The 27772-nt window shown below is 33.7% G+C and overlaps 1 protein-coding gene across 1 annotated transcript in view; it reads right to left on the reverse strand.

Moving 5' to 3' along the window:
* LOC144842138 (uncharacterized) overlaps positions 1 to 26550 on the reverse strand; it is a 59601-nt gene extending 33051 nt beyond the window's left edge. The window contains exons 1-2 of the mRNA XM_078698519.1: positions 26485 to 26550; positions 964 to 1068 (exon numbers count right to left, since the gene is read on the reverse strand). The gene's annotated coding sequence lies outside the window, so the exon portion shown is untranslated. The remainder of the gene's footprint in view (positions 1 to 963; positions 1069 to 26484) is intronic.
* Positions 26551 to 27772: the final 1222 nt, after the last annotated feature.

A 27772-nucleotide genomic window follows, 5' to 3' on the forward strand; every position in this document is an offset into this window, starting at 1 on the left:
CATCATTCGTGTAGTAAAATCTTGTTGATAAAACGTCTTTCCAGAGGTTCCAAATAATAAAAGCCCATAGACAGTTCACCGAAAAAATGAATTACTCAATGCTGTAACGGTTGAGTGAATGTGGACTGTCCTATAGTTACCAAATTAACCGCGTTTTGTCCGAATTTTGTCCGCAGAAAAACTGCGTGGATGTGGTACATGTTTTCTGTATGGTACTGTAGAGTGTATCCATTAAACTTTCTAAGATGTCTTTGATTTGAAAAATGTGTTACACAAAGTTTGAAGTATGAACATAATTAAAGAAGCTTCTGTCCATTTTCAATTAACTTTCCAACACAAAAATTAACTAAGCATGATGGCCATTAAAGGTGTTTTCTCAGGAATGATCTTAATAAAAGAATGCAGATATTGATAAAACTGATCTTTAACCTCGTCGAAATTCGTAAGCGTTGGTACAAACTCAAGGTGACAGGTGACCCAATAGAGGTTGAAAGCTTATTTGCTCTCATTACTACCTTCTAATAACAACAACATCGCTGAGAACAAGCTATATATTCTACATGGAAGCCAATATCATGAAAAGCGAAAAGCTAAATCAAAACGATAAAGTAAAACAGCCAGAAAAGTTAGCAGAGCTTTCGGGCAACACTAGCCCTTCATCAGTGCAAGTGTATATATATTTATCTGCTAACTTTTCTGGCCATTGAGATCCAGTCACTGATACCCGCAGCATTGTCATTTTCAGTATATAGTGTAGTAGTATATATATATAATAAATAATCAAACAAATCAATTATTATAGTATAATAAATTAGGCCTAAATAAATATTTGTTTAAATTATTCTACATTCATTTTTTACTAACTTACCCGATTTTAGATTAACTAAGACATGCAAATGTGTAATATTAATGAACATTATATTTAAAGTATTAACTTTATCGTCTTTTTCAATCTAACGGTACCTTGTTTGTTGCTGTGACTAATGCACCTTTGGCTATGAGACTGTTTACTATATTTAAATGACCTTTGCTTCTCCTTAAGTGTTCATGTAGCGGTGTGTCTCCATTCTGGAAGCAGAAAAGTGATAAGAAATAGGCCTATGGCATTTAAAAAAAACATAAATGGTCGTCAAGTTGTAACGTTATATCAACACTGAGGGTATGGACGTGCAAAAACAATTAAATACCTGAATATGAGAAGGGCCCCAAGTCCACATAATAGTGTTTTGAGAAAATTAAAAAAAACATCATATTTTGTTGAATTATTGATTCTGTCAGAATCTTTATTAGGTTATATGCATTATAATGCATATAACCTTATTGATTTTGTCAGAATTTTCATTAGGTTATATGCATTATAATGCATATAAGTATTGGTGTTGTCAGAATCTTTATTTATTTATTTATATTTTTATTCGTTGGTCCATTCGTTCATTCATTCATTCCTTGGCATTATTTTGTCTGTCAATTATCTTGATATCAGTTTCATCTAGCTAAGTCAATTTTTCAGAGTATATTCATTAGGCTTATAGCTAGGAATCAATGTGGTTATTTATTTTATTTATTTTATTTTCAATCTTTCGAAAATCAGAAACAAAAAAGAACGGGGCTGTCGATGTAAAGCAAAAGTTAAAATAAACTGTCATGAAAAGATGTGCTTAACCAAACTCACGTCAACAATGCATATAAATAAACAAAATTCAATAGATAACAATAAACATTAAACAAATTAAAAATACTATGCAAAAATGACATTAGAGATAGATTTATAAAAATAGATGCTTATATAATTTAAAAATAGATTATTGTACATTCGTCATCATATTTACAAAAATGTGTATAAATATTGGCTTTGAGGTTGAACAAAATCTAGTAACAATTAAACATCAGTATAACATTGTTCTAAACTGGCTTTAAACTTATGGAAAGGCTTTTCAATGAGATAATTACGAATCCCCACATTGAGTACAGAAAAGGCCTTTGGAAAACGAATAACTCCGGAATATTTGTACGCATCAGTCCTAGCGATACCATGATGAAACGTAAGGACATCTTGATGCCTCTTGTTAATAACAAAAGATTCAATCAAATTGCTCATAAAATCAGATCTATGAGAAATTTGTAAAAGTAATTTGGCAATAAAGGACATATTAACGAAAGCACGTCTATTTTCGACAGACATTAGACCTAACTCAATTCTTCTGTTGAAGAATCATGCAAGTACATAGCTCTCCGCTGTACCGATTCTAACTGATTAATGTGTTTCTAATACGATACACCCACCAAACTGGAGAACAATAAAACAAACAAGGTAGTACAAGTGACATATAAAGGTGCAGAGCTACTCCTTTAGAAGCATTCAATGTTATTAGTCGTATCAGACCTATTAGACGGTTACAATTCGATACAGTATCAATGACTTGTTTTTCCCATGACAAATTACATTGAATCGAACACCCTAAAATCTTAAGAGAATCAACACATCATAATAATTTATTCGAAACGTAATAATTAGGTTTGGGATAATGTCTCCACATTAAACGCATCGATACATATGTCAGGATTCAAACAAAGGGAGTTCTTCTTAGCCCATAAATCAATGGAGAATAAATCATTCTGAAGTATTGGGCTCGAATCCTTATCACTAACACGACGAAAAAGAAAAACGTCATCAGCATATTGAACCATGGGAGAAGAAACATGAAGGTGTAAATCATTAACATACAAAACAAATAAAAAATGACCCAGGACAGACCCTTGAGGTACTCCCGATTTAACAGGTAACCAATCAGAGGATTTGCCCTTATACACTACACGTTGTAAACGGTTAGAAATAAAAGAGATTATCCAACTTAATGCGGAATCATGGATCTTAAAAGTCAACATGAGTTTTCTAATGAGAATACTATGTGCTATCGTGTCCAGTGCGCGATAAGGTCAACAGCTGGAGATTTAGAGTTAAGCGCGCGTAACCAGTCCGTCATAGCTGACATCAATGCTGTAGTACATGATCGACCTGGAAGAAAACCATGTTGATGAGCTGCCAGAAGACCATTACCAAGACAATGGTGGAGAATTTATTGAGAAACAAGTTTCTCACACACTGACGTAAGAGATACAGGCAGGTAATTGAGTTGGAATTAGCTTTGTCCCCTTTCTTGTAAACTGGAACGACGTTTTCACGATGTGCAATCAAAAATTACTCGGTCTATTTATTTTAAGAAATCACGTTTGTAATACTATCTTCGCAAGCATGTATCATAATTAAACCAAATTTGGTACTCATAAATATCAGGTCATATTTTATCATATGGAAAAAAATTGCGCGCGCTTAAAATTTTCAAAATTTATTTTCTATGAAATTAGAGTACGTTTCAGGCAATTTTAAGTGTTTAAAAATTGCAATGAGTGCGCAGATTTTTGCACGTGCACTGCGCGTTAAACGTTAATACGCACTCTTTTTGCCCGATTTCTGTTTTACAACCTTTCTTTAGTAATTTCATCATATTTTATTCACTTTTCAACTTGGAACCACCTTGTACGAGCACGTCAAAATGACGTGCTCGTATAAAGTAACTACGCACGTGTAAGTTAAAAAATTTTAAGATTGATATATATCGTCAGAATGCTCGGGAACCCCTATTTTTCATTTCATTCTTAAAGTGTATGTATCATATGTATGATTTATTATGAATTCGACAATCAAACAAACTATGACATTTTCTTGGACCGAATTGTAACAAACTTAACATTAACCTTCTTCTTTTAATTGTTAAAGATGATGTCATCATCTATATATAAATTATGGTTAATTCTGACATAGGCGAGCACAATGGAAAAACTTCGGTACAAATCTCTGCCTTGGATACCTACCTGATCTATCTCAAATGTACCGTGAAATGTAAATTTGATAACATTAGTTTTCACTATTACGATATTGTTCCATATTTCTATCTTAGGAAGGTATTATAAAGAGTTTTTAAACAAAAATTTATGATTTCAACAGTAGATTTTCAACTCAATTTCAATTCTTCGCGGTCAAAGTAATTTCCGGGTTCACGATGAGTTCACCTTGCAACAACCGGGTTTCAACTATTTTCTCTCTTTTATACACAAGGGAGCAGTTAAAATAATAGATTTGACCCTAAAGGTGACTGGAAACAGGCACTTTCCATCAATCAATACAGTGTCCCTTTGGAAGACGGAAGAAAAAAACCGATAGTAGGACTGGAGCTTAATTTGGCCATTAGTGGCTAAATAGCTATTTCAGTTTTTTAGGTGATCATTTAGAATAAAATGATCACCTATTGTTATTGTATAAAATCTTTATTATTGGTTATCCGCAACAGTTGCTGATAACCTCTTGTGATTGTACGAAATCATCATCAACATCAACTTTTTATTTCTCTTCTTTCTTTCTGTATGATTTTTGTGTAACGCTTTTCTCTAAAACTTGCAAACATAACATTTTGTTAACTATGTTAACATTTTGACATTTATGTAACGTCGTCAAGCGAAGCTTTTCATGATGTTTACAATTGCGCAACGTGAAGTACCCGCGATTTAACGATTTTCTCGTATTTAACAGGTCAAAAATCAAATAACATTTTAAATTGAAACTTTGCACAAGTTTAATTTATATCATGCGCTAAAATTGCGTGTTTTACACAAAGTTACGCGTGCACGCGCATTTAAAATTTCAAAATGCGCAAAATTCATTTCTAATCAAATTTCTACGCGTTTCATGTCATTTTAAGCATGTCAAAAATTCCCACGCGTGCGCACGTAGCATTAAAAACATTATTTTTTCGCGTGATTTATGTTTTTCGAGCCTCTTCTAGTAATTTTACCAACTTTTAAACAATTTCGACCTAAAGTTACGTCATACGAGCACGTCGATTTTTGATGAAAAAGTTCAGAAATTCGTCAAAATTATGCCTTTTATTAAACAGTCGTAATTTCTAAACTGCACGGTCAACTTTTTGTGGATGACATATTCTGGAAGTTGATGAGTTGTAGATATCGGATCATGTATCAATATGGCTAACCGGACATTGTGACGTCATCGTATGGCCACGCGAATATAAAATTTAGGATTTTTGTATCTTTTGTTATAGCTCATCACATTTAATAGAGCGCATCTCCACTTATCCGTTTACCATTTTCACCCCGATTTTGATATTGTCTATGTCAATCAACTATCTTTCGCATGCGTTAAAAAATATTTTAATTTTTATGACGTCATCATGCCTAAAAATTTTAATTACGTGTGGCTTTAATTTCATCTTTACATTAAATTTAAATCTGTTATAGCTCGTAATAATAAAATGTGATAATCACGATTAAAACGTTTTCTGGAAGCTATTGGAATGTAGATACGAAATCATGTAAAAATGTTGCCAATCTGATGATGTGACGTCATCATATGGCCAGTTAAATAAAAAAAGTCGTATTTTCAATTTTTGCGTAATAGTTCATTACATTTAAAAGAGCGCGCATCAATATTTCACGTATTCAAATTTCTTCTGCACGTTAATATGTTGTTGCTGAGATAATATCCTTCTGAAATTGCTATTTTTTTATTTTATTTTGATAATATATTTAGATAAATGGCGGCTCCTGTAATTTCACCTAATCTACACTGTATGTAATATGTAAACAGATTTTACTGTTTATACCGACTGTAATGGAATAGCCCAAATCGTTTATTTCCTACCTATTTCTATAATGTAGCAGGCCAAATAAGACGTTATTTTTAAAGGATAGAGGGAGGCAAACAATATTTTTCTCGTATCAGAGCCGTTCATCGTTGTTAGGAGATATGTGATTTCTATTACATATTCTGGTTTGTTTGTCAGTTGCTTGTCCGGCCTGTAGGTCATAATGCCAACGTGAACGCTTCCTTTTGGCCTCAACCTATCCCCTTAATGTTAAAAGGTACGTCGTTAAACGTCCATGTTTCACCACTTGCGCGGCGGATAACCAAACTCGTCAAAGTGACGAGTTTCATGTCTAGTATTTTAGTTATCCGCATTCAGCGGATAACTCCTTGTAACTGTATGAAATCATCTTTTTTTTTTTCTGTATTATTAGTTATCCGCTTAGTAGCGGATAATTAGTTATCCGCTTAGTAGCGGATAACTCCTTGTAATCGTCCTGGACCCCTTGTTATTGTCAGGATCTTTTTTTTTTTCTATGTTATTAGTTATCCGCTTTCGGCTTGTAATCGTCCTGTTACTTTTTTAGTTATCCGCATTGAGCGGATAACTCCTTGTAACTGTCCTGTTTCATCATCTTTTTTTTTTGGGTTATCCGCAACTTAGTTGCAGGATAACCCTTGTGATTGTAAATATCTTTTTCATCTTCTTTGTTATTCTTCTTTCTTTCCCGGATTTTTGTCTACAGCATATCCCCTATTGCTTGTGAATATATCTTTTGTCATTATATGGACATTTACCTGAAGTTGTGCACCTCCATATTTTTAATGACGTTAGAGTCGCGCAGCGTAAGTTACGCGCAATTTTATGAATTTCAATGATTGGTCATAGATTATAAACCAAAAGTCATTTTGTATTGACACTTGGTAAAAATTTAAGTCATATCAAGGGCAAACTTTCTATGGATTAAAAATGACATGTTTCACAAGAAGTTACGCACGCACGCGCATTTAAAATTTAAAAATGAGCAAAATTAATTTCTAATCAACTTTCTACGCTGATCATGACATTTTGAGCATGTAAAAAATTCCCACGCACGCGAAAAAATTTACTCGTAAGGTGCGCACGGAGCATGAAAATCATGTGTTTTTTTCTTGAATTATGATTTTACAGCCTTTCTTAGTCATTTTTAAAAAGATTTACATCATTTCAAATTAAAATGACGTCATACGAACACGTTGATTTAGACCATTTGCGCGCGTTTTAGTTGCAAAAGTGACAAAAACATATTGTCAAAATTAAGCCTATTTTTAATCTATTATAGCTCCTCAGGATCATCCACGACCCCCAATTTTTTTAATTTAATATGTAAGCAGATATGTTGCAGATATGAATTCATGCAGAACCTTTACCACTCGGATGTTATGACGTCATCGTATGGCCACACGAATGTAAAATATAGGATTTTTTACTCTTTCGTTATTGCTCATCACATTCAACAAAGCGCATCTCGCTTATACGTATTCCATTTCTCCCGAAATTTTAAAATTGTCTACGTCAATCAACTATCTTTCGCATGAATAAAAAATATTTTAATTTTTATAATGTCATCATGTCTAAAAACGTAAATAACGGTGGTCACTTATTTTCATCTTTACAGTAAAGTTCAATCTGTTATAGCTCGTCAGAATAAAAAGTGATAATCATGATTAAAACGTTTTCTGGAAGCTATTGGATTGTAGATACAAATTCATGTGAATATTTTGCGAATCAGATGTTGTGATGTCATCATATGGCCAGTTGAATACAAAAAGTCGTATTTTCATATTTTGCGTCATAGTTCATCACATTTAAAAGAGCGCGCATCTATATTTTACGTATTTAAATTTCTTAAAATGTGTATTAATGTAATTATTTAGATAATTATCTTCTAAAATTGTTATCTTTATATGTCGATTTGATGATGTCATCGTGTTAATAATTGGATTTAAAAGATGGGTCTCGTAATTTTGTCTATGCTACACTGTACATAACATATACTGTATACAGTGTATTCTGTAAATACTGTAATATGATGTATGTGCTACAAAATAGGTACAATTCAGCACTGTAAACATATTTATTTCATGTCATAGGATGGCATAATAATTGTCGAGGTTCATATGGTTAAGTATGTGCATGTTGCGTTTGCGCGGATAACTCGAACTCGTCAAAGTGACGAGTTCAAATCTAGTTGGTTATCCGCAACTTAGAAGTTGCGGATAACCCTTGTGATTGTAAATATCTTTTTTTTTTTTCATCTTCTTTGTTCTTCTTTCTTTCCCGGAATTTTGTTGCACGCATATCTCTCATCCTTGTCAACATAAGATTGTATAACTTTGTCAAAAGATTGACCTGTAGCTGTAGATGTGCAAGAAACTTTGTTATATGACGTTAGAGTCGCGCAGCGTAAGTTACGCGCGATTTTATGAATTTCAATGATTGATCATAGATTATAAACCAAAAGTCATTTTGTATTGACACTTGGTAAAAATTTAAGTCATATCAACGGCAAACTTTCTATAGATTAAAAATGGCATGTTTCACAAGAAGTTACGCGCGCACGCGAATTTAAAATTTCAAAATGCGCAAAATTAATTTCTAATCTTTCTATGCTGATCATGACATTTTGAGCATGTCAAAAATTCCCACGCGCGCGAAAAATTTTATGCGTAAGGTGCGCACGGAGCATGAAAATCATGTGTTTTTCTCTTGAATTATGATTTTACAGCCTTTCCTAGTCATTTAAAAAAAGATTGACATCATTTCAAATTAAAATAATGTCATACGAACACGTTGATTTAGAGCATTTGCGTGCGTTTTAGTTGCAAAGGTGACAAAATATTGTAAAAATTATGCCTATTTTTAATCTATTATAGCTCCTCAGAATCATCCATGACCCCCAATTTTTTTTATTTTATATGTAATTGTAATCAGATATGTTGTAGATATGAAGTCATGCAGAATCTTTACCCCTCGGATGTTATGATGTCATCGTATGGCCACACGAATGTAAAATATAGGATTTTTTACTCTTTCGTTATTGCTTATCACATTAAATAGAGCGCATCTCGCTTATAGATATTCAATTTCCTCAGATATTTTAATATATATATATATATTAATTTAATATAATAATAATCAACTAGATTTGAACTCGTCACTACGGACGAGTTAGGTTATCCGCAGCGCAAACGCCACGTGCACGTCATACGTTAGAATATTGCGCGCAGTGTAACGATTATGCCATTGAAAAAATGTTAGTGTGCTCTCTATTTTGCGTCACTTCTAAGTATATACAGTATACACTATATACTGTATACGTACTACATACAGTGCAAAATAGGAGATCACAATTTTAAAAATGGTAAATCATGCGAAAGATAATTGATTGACCTAGACAATATAAACAATTGGGGGAAATGGAATACGGATAAGTGGAGATGCGCTCTATTAAATGTGATGAGCTAAGACGAAAAAGACAAAAATCATATATTTTATTTTCGAGTGGCCATATGATGACGTCACAATGTCCGGTTAGCCATATTGATGCATGATTCGATATCTACAACTCATTTACTTCCAGAATCTGTAATTTTAAAAAATTTCACTACGTAGTTTGAAATCTATGACTTTTTAAAAAAAGGCATAATTTGACGAATTTTTTAACTTTTTCATCAAAAACACGCGCAAATTGTTCAATTTTACGTGGTCGTATGACATGATTTTAAGTCAAAATTGTTTGAAAGTTGGTAAAATTACTAGAAAAGGTTGAAAAAACAAAAATCAAGCAAAAAAAAAGGATTTTGCGCTACGTGCGCACACGCGTGTAAAAAAATTGCGCACGCGTGGGAATTTTTTTAATGCTCAAAATGACATGAAACGCGTAGAAAGTTGATTAGAAATTGATTTTGCGCATTTTGAATGTTTTTGTAAAACAAGCCATTTTTAATCCATAGAAAGTTTGTGCATGGTATGACTTAAATTTTCACAAAGTTTCAATACAAAATGACTTTTGGTTTTTAATCTATGATCAATCATTGAAATTCATAAAATCGCGCGTAACTTGCGCTGCGCGACTCGAAATTCATAAAACAAAGTTTCTTGCACATTTACAGCTACAGGTCAATCTTATGACAAAGTTATACAATCTAATGTTAGCCAGAATTAGAGATATGCGTGGAAAGAAAGAAGAATATAGAAAAACTAGATTTGAACTCGTCACTTTGACGAGTTCGGGTTATCCGCGCAAACGCAACATGCACGTACTTAACTATATGAACCTCGACAATTATTATGCCATCCTATGACATGAAATAAATATGTTTACAGTGCTGAATTGTACCTATTATGTAGCACTATAGCATACACCATATTACAGTATTTTACAGAATAAACTGTAAATGTTATATACAGTGTAGCATAGACAAAATTACGAGACCCATCTTTTAAATCCAATTATTAACACGATGACATCATCAAATTGACATATAAAGATAACAATTTTAGAAGATAATTATCTAAATAATTACATTAAAACAAATTTGAAGAATTTTGGGCATGTAAAAGTGAGATGCGCTCTCGTTTAAACGCAATGAACTTTTATGCAAGATATGTAAATGTGACTTTTTGAATTCAACTGGCCATATGATGACGTCACAACATCTGATTGGCAAAATATTTACATGAATTCGTATCTACAATCCAATAGCTTCCAGAAAACGTTTTAATCATGATTATCACTTTTTATTCTGACGAGCTATAACAGATTGAAATTTACTGTAAAGATGAAAATAGGTGACCCACGTTATTTACATTTTTAGGCACGATGACGTCATAAAAATTAAAATATTTTTAACTCATGCGAAAGATAGTTGATTGACCTAGACAGTATTAAAATATCTGAGGAAATGGAGTACGTATAAGCGAGATGCGCGCTATTTAATGTGATGAGCAATAACGAAAGAGTAAAAAATTCTATATTTTACATTCGTGTGGCCATACGATGACGTCATAACATCCGAGTGGTAAAGATTCTGCATGAATTTATATCTACAACATATCTGCTTACATATTAAATTAAAAAAATTGGGGGTCGTGGATGATCCTGAGGAGCTATAATAGATTAAAAATAGGCAAAATTTTGACAATATTTTGTCACTTTTGCAACTAAAACGCGCGCAAATGGTATAAATCAACGTGTTCGTATGACGTCATTTTAATTTGAAATGATGTCAATCTTTTTTAAAATGACTAGGAAAGGCTGGAAAATCATAATTCAAGTGAAAAAACATGATTTTCATGCTCCGTGCGCACCATACGCGTAAACTTTTTCGCGCGCGCGGGAATTTTTGACATGCTCAAAATATCATGATCAGCGTAGAAAGTTGATTAGAAATTAATTTTGCGCATTTTGAAACTTTAAATGCGCGTGCGCGCGTAACTTCTTGTTAAACATGCCATTTTTAATCCATAGAAAGTTTGCCCATGATATGACTTAAATTTTCACCAAGTGTCAATACAAAATGACTTTTGGTTTATAATCTATGACCAAACATTGAAATTCATAAAATCGCGCGTAACTTACGCTACGCGACTCTAACGTCATATAACGAAGTTTCCTGCACATCTACAGCTACAGATCAATCTTATGACAAAGTTATACAATCTTATGTTGACAAGGGTGAGAGATATGCGTGCAACAAAATTCCGGGAAAGAAAGAAGAACAAAGATGATGAAAAAAAAGATATTTACAATCACATGGGTTATCCTGCAACTAAGTTGCGGATAACCAAAAAAAAAAAAAAAAAAAAAAAAAAAGATCCTGACAATAACAAGGGGTTATCCGCCAAGTGCGGATAACCAACTAGCTTTCGCATGAGTTAAAAATATTTTAATTTTTATGACGTCATCATGTCTAAAAATGTAAATAACGTGGGTCACCTATTTTCATCTTTACAGTAAATTTCAATCTGTTATATAGCTCGTCAGAATAAAAAGTGATAATCATGATTAAAATGTTTTCTGGAAGCTATTGGAATTTAGATACGAATTCATGTAAACATTTTGCCAATCGGATGTTGTGACGTCATCATATGACCAGTTGAATAAAAAAAGGCATATTTTCACATTTTGCGTAATAGTTCATCACATTTAAAAGGGTGCGCATCTATATTTTACGTATTCAAATTTCTTCTACACGTTAATATGTTATTTCCTTCTGAAATTGCTATCTGAGTGTTTCATTTTGATACCGTCGCCATGTTAAAAATTGGAATAAATGGCATGTCCCGTAATTTCACCTATTCTACACTGTATGTAATATGTATACAGATTATACTGTTTGCATGTATATACTATATGACACAAAATTGACAGAATTCAGCACTAACAGCATATCATATTCTTCAGTTCTTGTCATAATGCCATAATCTTTATCTGTGTGCAATATTCCAACGTATGACGTGCATGTGGCTTTTGTCGTGGTGCGGATAACTAACTCGTCAAAGTGACGAGTTTCATGTCTAGTTTTTCTTTCTTTCCCAGAATTTTGTGTCACGTGTATCTCAAATTCTTATTAACATTACATCGTATAACTTTGTCAGAAGATTGACCTCTAGCTGTAGAAGTGCAGGACATTTCGTTTTTTTACTTTAGAGTCGCGCAGCGTATGTTACGCGCGATTTTATGAATTTTGCATTTTTAACATAGACTAAAAACCAAAAGTCATTTTGTAATGACACTTAGTGAACATTTAAGTCATATCAAGGGCAAACTTTCTATGGATTAAAAATGGCGCGTTTAAAATTTCAAAATGCGAAAAATCAACTTCTAATCAACTTTCTACGCGTTTCATGTCATTTTGAGCACTTAAAAAATTCCCACGCACGCGCAATTATTTTACGCGCGTGTGCGCATGTAGCGCAAAAACATAATTTTTTCGCGTGATTTATGTTTTTCCAGCCTTTTCTAGTAAATTTACCAACTTTTAAACAATTTCGACTTAAAATTACGTCATACGAGCACGTGGAATTGGATAATTTGCGCGCGTTTTTGATGAAAAAGTTCAAAAATTTGTCTAAACAACAAGATGAATTTTATTTTTTATTACATATTCTGAAAGTAGATGAGTTGTAGATATCGAATCATGCATTGATATGGCTAACTGGATATTGTGACGACATCATGTGGCCACTCGAATATAAAATAGAGGATTTTTGTCTCTTTCGTCATAGCTCATTTGGTCACTTATTGTCACTTATTTTCACCTATTCTGCACTGTATGTAGTACGTATACAGTATATAGTGTATACTGCATATGCTTAGACGTGACACAAAATAGAGAGCACAGTAACATTTTTTCAAGGGCATAAATGTTTTTCTGTGTGCAATAGCAGTATGACGTGCGCGTGGCTTTTGCGCAGCGGATAACCTAACTCGTCCGTAGTGACGAGTTCAAATCTAGTTTTTTTTTTTTCTGTATTATTCTTATTTCTTTCCTTCCATTTTTGTGTAGAGCGTTTCTCTAACATGTGTAAACATAACATTTCATAACTTTGACAACATGTAGGCATTTATGTGAAGTTGTGCACCTCTTATTTTTGAATGACGTCAGAGTTGCGCAACGTGACTTACGTGCGATTTTATGATTTTTTATGATTGATCATAGACTAAAAACCAAGCATAAATTTGTTTTGACACTTTGTGAAAATTTAAGTCATATCAAGGGCAAACTTTTTGTGGATTAAAAATGGCATGTTTTACATGAGGTTACGCGTGCACGCGCATTTTTTCCTCTATTTTTGTGTCTCGCGTATCTCAAAAACGTGTAAACATAACATTTCATAACTTTGTCAACATATGGGCATTCACGTGAAGTTGTGCACCTCCTAATGTGAATGACGTCAGAAATGCGCAACGTGACTTACGCGCGATTTTATGAATTTCGCGTATTTAACATAGATTTAAAACCATATAACAATTTAAATTGAAACTTAGCAAAAGTTTAATTTATATCATGCGCTAACTTTCTGTGAAAAAAAAAATGCGTGTTTTACACAAAGTTACGCGCGCACGCGCATTTAAAATTCAAAATGCGCAAAATTAATTTTTAATCAACTTTCTACGCTGATCATGACATTTTGAGCATGTCAAAATTTCCCATTGCGTGGTGCGCACGTAGCACTAAAAGTATTTTTTTGTAATTTTACCAATTTTAAAACAATTTTGACTTACAATTACGTCATACGGGCACGTTGAATTGGATACTTTACATGCGTTTTTGATGAAAAAGTTCAAAAATTTGTCAAAATTATGCCTTTTTTAAACAGTCATAGATTCTAAACAACGAGGTGAACTTTTTTTTAATTACATATTCTGGAAGTTGATGAGTTGTAGAAATCGGATCATGAATCAATATGGCTAACCGGACATTGTGACGTCATCGTATGGCCACACGAATGTAAAATATAGGATTTTTGTTTCTTTCGTTATTGCTCATCATATTCAATGGAGCGCATCACGCCTATCTGTATTCCTTTTTCTCCCGAGATTTTAATATTGTCTAGGTCAATCAACTATCTTACGCATGTGTTAAAAATATTTTGGATTGAATTATGTTTTTCCAGCCTTTATAGTAATTTTACCAATTTTAAAACAATTTCGACTTAAAATTACGTCATACGAGCACATCAAATTGTACAATTTGCGTTTGTTTTTAATGAAAAAGTTCAAAAATTCGTCAAAATTATGCCCTTTTTTAAACAATCACAGATTCTAAACTACGAGGTAAACTTTTTTTTAATTACATATTCTGGAAGGTGATGAGTTGTAGATATCGGATCATTAATCAATATGGCTAACCGGACATTGTGACGTCATCGTATGGCCACACGAATGTAAAATATAGGATTTTTGTCTCTTTCATTATTGCTCATCACATTAAATGGAGCGCATCACGCTTATCTGTATTCCTTTTTCTCCGAGATTTTAATATTGTCTAGGTCAATCAACTATCTTACGCATGTGTTAAAAATATTTTAATTTTTATGACGTCATCATGCCTAAAAATTTAAATTATGTGGGTCATTAATTTCATCTTTACAGTAAATTTTGATCTGTTATAGCTCGTAAGAATGAAATGTGATAATCACGGTTAAAACGTTTTCTGGAAGCTATTGAATTGTAGATACAAAATCATGTGAACATTTTGCCAATCGGATGTTGTGACGTCATCATATGGCCAGTTAAATAAAAAAAGTCGTATTTTCATCTTTTGCATTATAATTCATTACATTTAAAAGAGCGTGCATCAATATTTCATGTATTCAAATTTCTTCTACACGCTAATATGTTGTTGCTGAGATAATTTCCTTCCGAAATTGCTACCTTCGCGTTTCATTTTGAAACCGTCAACATGTTAAAAATTGGAATAAATAGTGGGTCCCGTAATTTTACCTATTCTACACTGTATGTGATGTATACAGATTATACTGTGTATACTATATGACACAAAATAACAGAATTCAGCAATAATAACATAATCATATTCTTCAGTTCAGGTCATAATGCCATAATCTTTTTCTGTGTGCAATATTCCAACGTATGACGTGCTCGTGGCGTTTGTCGTGCGGATAACTAACTCGTCAAAGTGACGAGTTTCATGTCTAGTTGGTTATCCGCAACGAAGTTGCAGGATAACCTCTTGTGATTGTACGAAATCATCATCATCATCTTCTTTTTTTTCATCTTCTTTCTTTCTGTATGATTTTTGTGTAACGTTTTTCTCTAAAACTTGCAAACATAACATTTTGTTAACTATCTTAACATATTGAAATTTACGTAACGTCGTCAAGCGAAGCTTTTCATGATGTTTACAATTGCGCAACGTGACTTACGCGCGATTTAACAAATTTCTCGTATTTAACATAGGTCGAAAATCAAATAACATTTCAAATTGAAACTTTGCAAAAGTTTAATTTATATCATGCGCTAACTTTCTGTAGAAAAAAAATTGCGTGTTTTACACAAAGTTACGCGTGCACGCGCATTTAAAATTTCAAAATGCGCAAAATTTATTTCTAAGCATGTAAAAAATTCCCACGCGTGCGCAAATTTTTACGTGTGCGGTGCGCACGTAGCATTAAAAACATATTTTTTTCGCGTGATTTATGTTTTTCCAGCCTTTTCTAGTAATTTTACCAACTTTTAAACAATTTCGACTTAAAGTAACGTCATACGAGCACGTCGAATTGGCCAATTTGCGCGCGTTTTTGATGAAAAAGTTCAAAAATTCGTCAAAATTATGCCTTTTTTTAAACAGTCGTAATTTCTAAACTGCACGGTCAACTTTTTGTGGATGACATTTTCTGGAAGTTAATGAGTTGTTCAGTTCAACTGTCTTTCGCATGAATTAGAAATATTTTAATTTTTTTGACGTCATCATTCCTAAAAATTTAAATTACGTGTGGCATTAATTTCATCTTTACAGTAAATTTTAATCTGTTATAGCTCGTAAGAATAAAATTTGATTATCACGATTAAAACGTTTTCTGGAAGCTATTGGATTGTAGATACGAAATCATGTGAAAATTTTGCCAATCGGATGTTGTGACGTCATCATATGGCCAGTTAAATGAAAAAAGTCGTATTTTCATCTTTTGCGTCATAATTCATTACATTCAAAAGAGCGCGCATCAATATTTCACGTATTCAAATTTCTTTTGCACGTTAATATGTTGTTGCTGAGATAATATCCTTCTGAAATTGCTATCTTTGTATTTCATTTTGATGCCGTCGCCATGTTAAAAATTGCAATAAATAGCGGGTCTCGTAATTTCACCTATTCTACACTGTATGTGATATGGATACAGATTATACTGTGTATACTATATATGAATCAAAATAATAGAATTCAGCAATAAAAACATCATATTCTTCAGTTCAGGTCATAATGCCAACGTGAACACTTCCTTTTGTCCTCAACCTATCCCCTTAATGTTAAAAGGTACGTCGTTACACGTTCATGTTGCACCACTTGTGCGGCGGATAACCAAACTCGTCAAAGTGACGAGTTACATGTCTAGTTTTCTTTTTATTCTTTCTGTACACTTTTTGTGTAACAAATATCTCAAAAAGTTAAATGTCAATGATTACCAAAATTTCACAATGTCTTTCAAATACTGTAACTTAGTCCTAATAAGCTTTTCAGCTTGAACACTCATCCGTGACGTCATTTATACGCCATTTTGTGAAATCACATTATCAATCATATCTCCATAATTAATTATCACATAATAATGAAATTCACTATACGTAAACTTCAGGTCAAGGGTAAAAATATTAGCAAATAAAAACGCACGCTCACGTAGGGTCATGCGCGTGAAATCACGCAGTAAAAATTTAAGAAGCTCAAAATTAAGTTTTGATCAATTTAGAGCATGAATTAGGCCATTTGCTTGTTTCAAAAAATTACTGCGCAAAAACACGTTTTTGCGCACGCAAATTTGAAAAAGCGTAACAAATAAAATTTGATGTATAAATTACATTCTACTCACAATCTTTAGTACATTCACCGATTTTGAGTCCATTCCGACTTAAAATAACGCTATACGAGCACGTTAAAAATGACAAAATGTGTTCTGAAAATGGTGAAAAATAGGCCTTTTTTAAAATGAAAATAACTCTTCAGAATGGAAGATGACCCCAAATTTTTTTAACTTATTCGGGAAGCCATTGAGTTGTAAATATGAATTCATGTACACATTTGACGTACAAAATGTTGTGACGTCATTGAATTTAAAAATTAGGATTTTTTTATCTTTTTGTGTAGGTTATCACATTCAACAGAGCGCATATCGGTTATGTGTGCTCGAATTTCGCACAAATTTCAGTATGTGCTTGCCTAATTAATTATCTTTATCATGAGTTGACACCATTTTCATTTTGATGACGTCATCACGCGTAAAAACTTGAATAACGTAGGTCGTGTAATTTCACCTTCGCCGTAACATTGAATATCTTACAGCTCTTCAGAATTGAAGGTTACCTTGATGATTATAATTAATTATGAAAGCTAATGAAATGTAGATATGAATTCATATAAAAATCAAGCCTATCGGATGTTGTGACGTTAACATATGGCCAGATGAAGTTAAAAAGTAGTTTTTTCATCTTTTTCGTCAAAGTTATACAAATTTCATAGTGACGAATTAAATTCTAGTTTATTTTTTTTCTTTTTATTCTTTCTGTACACTTTTTGTGTAACAAATATCTCAAAAAGTTTAATGTCAATGATCACCAAATTTGAGTCAGTTCCGACTTAAAATAACGCTATACGAGCACGTTAAAAATGACAAAATGCGCACATTAATTTTACAAAAGTTCTGAAAATGCTGAAAAATATGTCTTTTTTAAAATGAAAATAACTCTTCAGAATGCAAGATGACCCCCAATTTTTTTAACTTATTCGGGAAGCCATTGAGTTGTAGATATGAATTCATGTACACATTTGACGTACAAAATGTTGTGACGTCACCAAATGGCCACTCGAATTTGAAAATTAGGTTTCTTTTTCGAGTTTATTTTGATAATTCCATCATACCAAAAAATTAGAACATGATGTGTGTCCCGTAATTTCACCTATGCTACACTGTATATAAATATACATTATATACTGTACATATTGTATATGGCATATAATAGGCACAACAACTCAGCACTATAGGTGTATAATAGGATGGCATACATCAACATTTTCCGATCGTATGTTTAAACATACGTGCATGTAAAAAAAAAAATTAATTTCAGTAAAATGATAAAAATGATCACCTATAATTCGTCAAAGTGACGAATTAAATTCTAGTTTTATTTTAGGAACGGACCGCGTGTGTGAAGGTACAGTAGTTAAAAAATAAAAATTAAACTGCAAATTAATAAAGATCAAATTAAATATACGCCATGAAGAATCGAAATATATAGTGGGGAATAGTATTATAAAATTACATAGGGAGATTTGATGATAAGACATTTTGTTTACAATCGAGTGAAATCCCGATAGCCGGGTTTTATTGAGTAAGCTGGCAGGAATAACTGTAGGCTATCTGTGTCCCGTTAGGACCGAGATGTCTGCCCATGTTGCAAGCCATAATGTCTTCTTTCTTGGGCCGAAACGGCCCACTCTGTCACGGAAGTTAGTTTCAAAAGATATTTAAATTAAATAATGTATTAATTATTAGGATGGTATTTATTTGAATAAACGCCTCTCCAAAAAACATCACTTTGAATAATAATCCCCCCCCCCCAACCCAACTATCTAATAAACGTCCATCCACATTTATAATAACACAATTATACTATTTGTAGTAGAATTCATCGCACTGTTATCTACAATTTACCAAGCATTTGTTATTCTTTTTTACAACTTTTCATATCTATTAGAGGATTTCATTTGATTATAAATGTTACCATATTATTAAAACTAAAAAAGTTAACATGTATCCCTCCAATAAGCACCTCCCTCAAATGAACTCCGCCCCCTATAAGGGCCCTACCAAACAATAAACACTTACTTTAATAAAATGTTATTAATCATCTAAGACACTGTGAGACAAAGTAGTTTAGTTTTACGAATGTCAAGCATTTTCAATAATGGTAACCGACAGAAAACGTACAAGGAGAACATTATCATTCCGAGAACCATCGTCTACACTTCCTAGAGTAGAGAAGCGAGCTCACCCTCTAGTAGTAAACAATTATGCTTCATTGCATAATCTATCTGCACCAAAGTTTGTACTAAATACATGAAGGAAACTTTCTTCAACGTTTAGTCAGTTGTGTATGGCTCGGTGGTCTGTGCTCGCACCTATAGCATTCAAAGTACTGAGATCGAATCTAACATTGGGAAACGTAACGAATAAGTTCTTTTTTATCCGTATTATTTATTCAATTTTATTTCTTAGTGTATAGATTATATGCACGATGTATAATGAAATCTAGAGAAAAAGTAAGTTATGTTTTTATTGTTTTATGTAACAATTAAGGGTAGTTTATGACATTGTACTGTACGCAGAGGGATCTTTGATCGGATTGTGATACCGGCTATTGTATTTGCATTAGCAAGATCCTATCTTTCATATATTATAAATAATTAAATATTCTGATAAAATAAATCAATCAATATATCTTTTAAAAGTCAATTATCTGTATTTAATGTTATTGGTTATCCGCCACAAGCGGACAAGCTCTTGATATTGTAGTGTTTCTTTTTTTTTATTGGTTATCCGCCTCAAGCGGATGCCCTTGTTATTGTAGTATTTCTTTTTTTTATTATTCTTCGTTCTTTCTCAGATTTAGACATTTAACTGATTAAATTAAATTTCTGATTAAATTAGTGCACGTTTCAGGTCATTTTAAGCGTTTTAAAAATTCCCACCAGATACGCACATTTTTACGCGCGCACGGCGCAGGGGACGTGTATGAGCATTTTTTTGCACAATTTGTGTTTTTCAAACTTTGGTTAACTTTCGTTATTTTATTCACTTTTCCACTTGAAATGGCGTTCTACGAGCACGTTAAACATGACAGGCAAAATATGTCTACTTTTAAAAATGATACAGTTCATCAGAATGCAAGGTTTACCCCATTTTTTATTTTATTTTCTTGTGGGTAATGTTAGATATATAAACACATGTACAAATAAACTTTATTACTGTGAGTGTGGGTAGGCCCTACTGTTAGTCGCATTTACTTCCTTCTCCTTCCTTAATCTCCTTCTACGATAATGTTTTTAATACCGGTTAAACAGCGCAAGTACAGCATCGTCATGTTGAAGACACTGAACTTACTGTGTCTTCGTCACGACCTAGATGGTATGCGAGCGAAGCGAGCGTACTATCTAGTTATAAATAATTAAAGATCATGACAAAATCAATATATCTTTAAACAAAAATCAATTATATTTATTTAAATCAATGCATATAACTTATAATTCGTCATAGTGACTAATTAAATCTAGTTTATTGTTGGTATTCTTGTTTATATGACAAAAACGTATTCATATCTAAATGTAAAATGGTATAGTACATGATTATACACGCCTCTGTTGCATCATGGGAACGCGTACCAAAATGCTCCCATGTCGAGAAAAGTCGACACTCAGACTTGCTCAGACATAGGTTTAGATATACAGATAGTCCAAGCCCTCTTCGTTTGGAAAATAAAACTATGAGGTCAAGGGGTAAATTTGCTTTCGAAATATGGAAGCCATGCGATTTTTGCTACTGTATTTGAAAAAATATTTCATAAATTTGAAAACAGATTAATTTTTTTTAATTTGTTGTAATTACGATTGCACAATTTTGTTTGTTTGTTTTATTGATTTCCACACAAAATTAATATAATTAAGTAACAATAAACATATATATATAAGTACATATAACCCGCTAATTGATGTGCGAGGAATTTTAGAGGGACATTTGACTACGCGATGTGAAGCTAGGCCAAGGCATGTGTGTAGCGATAGAAATAATTCGCCTATAAAGAAACATTCTTAACCTTGATTGACATATTGCCTAGACAAACCGGACGGCAGGGTAAGTGTATCATTATTGTAACATTATACTTTTGGCACTTTTGGCCTTTCATATGTTGCACGTGCAGTTGACACAAATGGAGCTTACCAAATAAATATTCATCTCGTTTGCCAGTAGTTACATGTCATTTGTCTTATTTTTTGACATAATTACACATGGTAGCAGCGGTTATTCGAACCTAAGTATATTAAAGTACTATTGTCTTAGAGCATTCTCGTATTTGTGTGTACATTTTTAAGAGAAAATGTCTTTGCCTGATGCACCTGTTGCTGACGGGGACTCTCAGGTTGGCACCCAACCAACCGTACAACGACCCGGCCGGAAACGCATCAATGTATCGCCGCCAGACAAAATCAAAGCTGATTATGGTCCTGACGAATGGCGTCTATGGAAGCAATTGTATTCCAACTATTGTGTCTTATCTCATATCTCTAATGAGGATACAGAGTACCAAAAAGCGATGTTACTGCATGCTTTGGGGCCTGAAGGGGTAAAAATATATAACGGTATGAATTTTAGTTCAACTGAGATTGAGAATTCTGTTACTATCTTGCAAAAATTTGACCAGCATTTTTTAGGTCAAACTCGTCAATACTTTGAACGCTATAAGTTCAATAAACGAAACCAACAACAAGGAGAAACCATAGCTCAGTATGTAGCAGCTTTACGTACTCTCACAATAAACTGTGGGTTTTGCAACTGTATGAAAGACCTCCTGCTCATGGACAGAATATTGCTAGGTGTCTGTGACCCCAAGATGCAGGAAAAAATGATGGCCACCCATGATTTAACCCTTCAAAAATCAATTGAGATCTGCAAAGCCATTGAAGCAGCCACAACTCAAATGCGTTCTCTCAGCAGTAGTAGTGAAGTCCATTCTTTTAAAAATGACAACAAAGTTGGTCATAATGAAAGGAAAGTTGAACGTAAGTGCAAATTTTGTTGTAAAATTCATCTCATGGACAAATCAAAATGTCCAGCATGGGGAAAAAAGTGCGCTACATGTGGCAAACGTAACCATTTCAAATCCTCACAAGTTTGTGCGAAGAATGTTAATTGCACTACACAAGATGTATTGTTCAAGTTAATTCAATAAATGATAACAGCATACATTGTAATATGTTGGTACACAATGTGAAAGTGCAGTTTCAGGTCGACTCTGGTGCTACAGTTAATTTGCTACCAAAACGTTATCTGATAGCAAATGATACTATTCGCAAGGAGAAAGTAACATTGCAAATGTGGAACAAGTCCACACAACCTGCACTAGGAAAATGTAGACTAATCGTAAGAAACCCTGCAAACAACAAAAAATACAAGATAGATTTCACCATTGTTGATGATTCCTTTGTTCCAATTCTTGACAAAACTGCTGCAGAAAAAAATGGGACTGATAACTGTTAATTACAATTCAATGGACGTTGCACACGTGTTGAAAGTAAACACTGATGACAACATCTTCACCGAGTTTCCTCAGGTGTTTGATTCTGAAAGAGTTGGTTGCCTACCAGGTGAACCAGTTAAATTAGCCATTTCAGAAGGTGCTAGACCTGTGATCAGACCAGCGAGAACACTTCCAGAAGCAATAAAATGTTCAGTGAAGGCAGAGCTTGATGACATGGAATCCCGTGGCATCATTGCAAAGATTAGTGAGCCTACCGAATGGGTTAACCAAATGTCTGTTGCCCAGAAAAAGTCTGGTAAGATTAGGATCTGTCTTGACCCGCGTTCACTAAATGATAACCTTATGAGGGAGCACTATCCTTTGCCTGTGTTAGATGACATATTACCTAAGTTATCTCATGCTAAGGTCTTCTCTACATGTGATCTTAAAGAGGGATATTTGCATTGTAAACTTAATGATGACTCAAGTATACTAACTACTATGGCTTACCTTGGGGTAGATATAAATGGCGTTGCCTTCCGTATGGGTTAAAACCGTCAAGTGAAATTTTTCAGAAACGCCTTAAACAAGCCCTTGAAGGTTTAGACAATGTAGAATGTATAGCTGATATCATCATTATTTGGGCTAATGATGACAAAAGTCATGATGTAATTTTACGTAGATTTCTTGAAAGATGCCAGGATATAGGCATCATCTTAAACAAAGATAAGTGTAAATTCAAGGTTAATGAAGTTAGCTTTCTTGGTCATGTAATAACAAATACTGGTTTGAAGATCGACCAAGGCAAAGTTGATGCAATTCACAACATGCCTAAACCTAAATGTAAAGATGACATTGATCGACTTCGTGGTATGGTAAATTATTTATCTAGATATTTACCTAGCTTGGCCAATATCATGACACCTCTAAATAATCTTACCCGTAAAGATTCTGTCTGGGTATGGGATGCTGTCCATGACAAAGCTTTTTCTAATATTAAGAAACTGATAACTGAAGCCCCAGTGTTGGCATTCTATGACCCCAATAAAGAATTAATCATTCAATCTGATGCAAGTGCCAGTGGCATAGGTGCGGTCATGGTTCAAGAAGGTAGACCCATTGCATGATGATACTGATACTCAGTCATTGAGAAAGAAATGTTAGCCATCGTCAATGCTTTGGAAAAGTGGAATCAGTTCACTTTTGCTAGGCCAGTTAAGGTTTTAACTGATCATAAGCCTCTTGAATGTATTGTAAATAAGCCTCTTGACAAAGTTCCTAAGCGCCTCCAAGGCATGCTCCTAAGAGCATTGGGATATAACATTGATGTACACTACATAAAGGGTAAAAGTAATGTTCTTGCCGACGTATTAAGTCGCTCATTCTTGCCACATACTGGCACACAAGACGAATTTGATGTTATAAATTTTATTACTAGGCCTATAGATCTACCAGACGACCAACTGATTGAACTAAAACAACACACAAATGATGATAAATCTTTTCATGCTCTGAAACGGGTAATATTACAAGGCTGGCCAGAGCGCAAATGTGACTTAGACCCCAAAATTGTACCATATTTTAGTTATAAGGATAAGCTTAGTGTAAATAATGACCTCATATACAAAGGTGAATGTATTGTTATTCCGCAGTCAATGAGACGTGCGATCAAAGAAAGTTTACATGTTGGCCACAATGGCATAGATAGCATGCTACGACGTGCAAGAGAGTATGTTTTCTGGCCCCAAATGACACATGAAATCAGTGATTGGATTCAAACATGTGAGATATGCATGGAAGATTCCACTTCTCAACCGCCTCAGCCCTCAGACATACCAGAGCGTGCATGGGAGAAGATTGGGGTCGATCTTTTTTAATACAACAGTGTACAATATCTAGTAACTGTATGTTATAGGTCAAATTTTTGGGAATTGGACAAACTATCAAAAACCACAACCCAATCAATCATAAATAAACTCAAGGTTCATTTTGGAAGATATGGGTTACCAGACAGTATTGTAAGCGATAATGGGCCACAGTTAGCATCTGTAGAGTTCAATGATTTCTGCTCCAAATATGGTATAAACCACTTCACAACCTCACCATATAATAGCAAGGCTAATGGCAAGGTAGAGTCAGCTGTTAAGGCTGCAAAAAAGATGTTAAATAGGTGCGGCCGTTCCAATCAGGAGCACTTTGTTGCATTATTGAACATTCGCAACACCCCTAGACAAGGGCTCGAAAGCAGTCCTGCTCAGCGTTTCTTTCTGAGGAGAACAAAAACTATTCTTCCTACTACTAAATCACTACTGTTAGCGCAACATACCAGCCATGATGATGATGCAAAACTTGCACGTAACCAGAAACGTCAAGCACAATATTTTGACAAACATACTAAGAAATTGCCAGATTTAAAAGAGGGTGACGTGGTGAGGATGAAACCTTTCAGACAGAACAAGATATGGGAAAAGGCAACAGTCTCAAAAAGACTAGATGATCGGTCATATGAGGTAATACAAAGAAAAGGCAGATCACAGTGTTGATGTTGACATACAGTAGATATCCCTGAGCCACAAAATGAAACCATAGCAAATCAAGAAGAAACAGATGAAGCAAGAGAACCGGTTCCTGAGCTTCCCATTAGAAGGTCGGAAAGAGAGCGAAAAGAGCCAGCAAGATTTGATGATTACGTTCGCTATAAATAGTAGTGTATCGTGCTCGTGGGCAAAATAAACCCAAAAGACCGGAGGTAGTCCACCCGATGATGGTCAGTTTCTTGCTTTTTAACATTGTGTTAATTAGAGGTTGATTAGGCATTCAGTTTTGTTATTACAATTGTTAACTTGTTAGTGTGTTTTAACTTTAGTAATGTTTTAAGACTTTAACTAAAAAAACATATAATAGAAAGGATGTATCATTATTGTAACATTATACTTTTGGCACTTTTGGCCTTTCATATGTTGCACGTGCAGTTGACACAAATGGAGCTTACCAAATAAATATTCATCTCGTTTGCCAGTAGTTACATGTCATTTGTCTTATTTTTTGACATAATTACACAGTAAGAACAGTTTATAATTTCACATAAGAATATGGTTTTTACAATCATATTTGCTTAGATAAATGAACATATATGTATTTATAAATTAATACTTATTATCAAATGTTTATATTTCGTTTTTATTGGTGATTTTATTTGGGGAATACACATTTTCTAAGCCTAGAAAAAACTGTTAGTACTTTTTATTTACAATTTTCTCATAAATAATTTATTGTTAAAAACATATATATATCAAAATATACCAAATTTAATAAGGAATATTTATGTTTTAGAAACATTTTTTCCTAAAACTTCAAAAAATAGGCAAACAATTACATGAAAAACAGCAACCCCTAAAAACTTTATCACTAGCTAAAAAAATAACATTTCATGTGAACTACTGCGCGAAAAAACATTCCAGTATGATAAGGGTTTTAAGACAGTGGACTTTGGCCCTTCTTATCATTATTATATCATGTTGACTGTACAGTGAAACATACATATTTTGTCAACAGAGGGTGCGATCTATTGTGTGTAAGAAAGGCCCTGGAGTTGGGCATTGGGTCTATAATTCATACACAAGTCCTAAGCATAAGTGATAATTTTCTATGTTTAACTCAATTTGGCCAAATGGTGGACTTAGGCCCTTTTTATATTTCGGTATTCAATTAAAATAGTATAGTATTAGTAGGCCTAAATATTTGTTTTATTCTACATTCATTTTTTACTAAATACCTGATTTTAGATTAACTAAGACATGTATGTATCGGTACCTTGTTTGTTGCTGTGACTGATGCGTCTTCGACTATGAATTTTTTCACAATGCCTAAATTAGCATTAAATTTATGTAAGTGTAGATGTAGCGGCGTGTCTCCACTCTGGGAAAGAAGAAAGTTGATTAAACTTATATTTTGTTTGTAATAAATTGTCGTCAAGTTGCATGTGTCATCATAAATGTTATAGCAAAACTGAGGTACAGTTATGGATAAACCAATTACAATAGGGACTTTACGAAACAGGGGCCGGATTTATCAAACTTGCTTAGCAAAAAAATCGTCTTAACTTTGCCTTAAATCCTTGATTTTGCCTAAGTCAGATTTATCAATATATAAAATTTGCTTAATTTTGTCTTAAATCTAAGACGAACAATACCCTGCCTTAAGATGAAAAATTTCGTCTTATCTCATTTCTGCAACAGAAACATTCTTTTTTGACAACGCGAGCGCGCTAGGCCGGAACATTGAACATTCGGAAAGGCTACGCTAGTGCGTTTTCCGCTGTACTACGGACGCTAAAATAATGATATCGATCTTCGTAAAGATGGCCTAGAAATTGGACAAGCAAAACTAATATTTTCGGGATAGGTACGACCCATTTGACTAACTTTTAGAAAACTGTATTGACTGCCAAGGGTCGCTGTCATTGATAAAAATAAATAAATGTTGATTTGATTTAAGTTTAGAGCGAATGATTTTCGTATGTATTTCCGACTGTTGTGCTCTTTCTCTATTTCAAGTAATAAAAACAATAGTAGCCAGAATGCGCCCTCTCTTGTTGGGAGTGAAAATACGGAGATAAAATGTTATAGCGCCGCCATCGCTAAGAGAAAAAAGCTAATGCGCACGCGTAAGCAAGGATTTTTCGTCTTAAGACATAATTTGCTGCCCTCTAGAGTTTAATTTTGCGCATGTGCAAAGTAAAATTTACCTAAGACAATTTTTCTGCTAAGACATTGCTAAGACGGTTTGATAAATAAGCTTAAGCTATTTGCTTAAGCACTTCTTAAATATTTCACCTTAAGCAAAAATATAAGCAAATATTGATAAATGCCAACCCAGGACGGTTAGGGGAGGACGACGGAGGTTCTGTGTTCGCTAGAGCGTAAACAGACAGAATAGCCGTTTTATTATAGTTACGCACCCTTCCTGCGCGAAGACGACGACCGGCCAGACAGAGACAACCATGCCTACTAAATAGCTACTACTAGGCCTAGCCTAGATTTGAGCTAGCCGAGGAGCCTACCTAGATACTGTAGTATTGGCAGTAGCTCAGGATGTCACG

This window comes from Antedon bifida, chromosome 5 (assembly GCF_963402885.1).
Source record: "Antedon bifida chromosome 5, ecAntBifi1.1, whole genome shotgun sequence".
Lineage (NCBI taxonomy): Eukaryota > Metazoa > Echinodermata > Crinoidea > Comatulida > Antedonidae > Antedon > Antedon bifida.